Source organism: Amphimedon queenslandica, unplaced genomic scaffold, assembly GCF_000090795.2.
Source record: "Amphimedon queenslandica unplaced genomic scaffold, v1.1 AMPQUscaffold_10822, whole genome shotgun sequence".
Lineage (NCBI taxonomy): Eukaryota > Metazoa > Porifera > Demospongiae > Haplosclerida > Niphatidae > Amphimedon > Amphimedon queenslandica.
Genome location: NW_003548930.1, coordinates 6192 through 7687, shown reverse-complemented (window position 1 = coordinate 7687; position 1496 = coordinate 6192). Strand labels below are relative to the sequence as shown.

General features: G+C 35.3%; 1 long non-coding RNA gene across 1 annotated transcript; it reads right to left on the bottom strand.

The window, feature by feature from the left end:
* Positions 1-15: 15 nt before the first annotated feature.
* Positions 16-653, bottom strand: LOC109589840 (uncharacterized). The gene is made up of 4 exons (XR_002188967.1): positions 459-653; positions 315-408; positions 148-221; positions 16-97 (listed from the first exon to the last, which is right to left on the bottom strand). It is a non-coding gene; the product is annotated as an uncharacterized LOC109589840 (long non-coding RNA).
* Between the last annotated feature and the right edge of the window lie 843 nt (positions 654-1496).

Sequence of the window (1496 nt, the reverse complement as noted above, 5' to 3'; positions counted from 1 at the left end):
TATTATCACTACCTTTATTCCATAATGCATTCCATTTCCAAGATTATTAACAGTCTTAAGACACGTCCCATCGTTACCATCCTGCAATGTTATGAACCTATTAATATAACATTAATAACTAGCCACACCCCTACCACATCAACACACCCATTTTTACTAAGACTGACAATCCTGTCCCTGTCTCCAGACTACATTCCTAGTAATAATAGTCTCGGACATAACTAGGAAAAGATGGGCATTAATTGGAAATTGTGGTGGGCATTAATTAAAATGATACATAAAGGCTTTTAAGTGATTGTAATAATTGGTCTAACCACAAACTCTCCGTTAATTCCCTTCCTCTATAAGTTTAAGATACAAATTTGCCCCGTTTTAGTACCAGTAGCTCCTCCTTTATCCTCGTCTGTCCTATTAAATACACAGTATAATAGTCAGTATCAAAATCCAAAGCTCTGTACCTGGTCATACAGGTAATATCGTGTACTGGAGGATGATGGCCCCAAAACACAATAGGGACAATAGTGTCATCATCATGACTAGACAGACTAGTTGGGGTATTGAAGGGGCTGGCCCGGCGAGACTATTGGGGTATAAAAGTTTTCTTGACACAATGAGTTAGACACCATTTTACACACATGGAATCACGTGGACTGCGTGGGCTCTGACTTTGGGCGTGGCTTGATAAGAAAATTAATAAATAAAGAACACTGATGAGTCACCAGGACTAGAAATGGACTAGACCAGAAAAAAGGTAATTTTATGAATTTTCTCTTTTAATACCAGCATACCTTTCCTGATGCATGTATACATGCACTTTAACTGTTTAAATGATAGAAATGAAGTAGGGTCTGGCTACGCAAGCTATGTTGTGTAGAAGTTTGTGCTTATTTTCATCAAAATTAGATCATTTTTACAAATTTTTAAAGTTGCTCAAAAATGGGATCAAAGTCTCTGCGGGGTCATGGGCCAAATTTACCAAAAAATGAAATTGAGGAAACTTTGTTTTTATAATTTTCTGATACATAATGTACGGGTACATGTTTTTATGTTGTGTTGAGTGTTTGAGCTGATTCTGATCAAAATTGGATCTTTATAAATTTTTACGACTTGGGTGTTTGATTTTCTTATTTTCAGAATTTTATGGTTCACATAAGTTACAATTAATTAATGTGATTTTATTATTTATTTATTATTCTTCATAGGTTGAGTAGGTGGACTAGTCTCGCCCCGCTCTTCGCTACCTGTAGAGGAAGGAAGACCGTGTCTCCACATAAAGGACACTTCTGTATAACAGAGACACCTTCTTGTATCAAAGTGTGCATTAGATAGAGGCCACAAAATTTTTGGGCCATGAAATTTTTCCGCTATACGGTATTATTACTATTATTGTTATTATTATTATTATTATTATTATTATTATTGTTATTATTATTTCTATTTCTTTTTTGCAGCTGTGAAGGAAATTAAGAAATCCCACCTGGTTGAAGTGAGGGCTT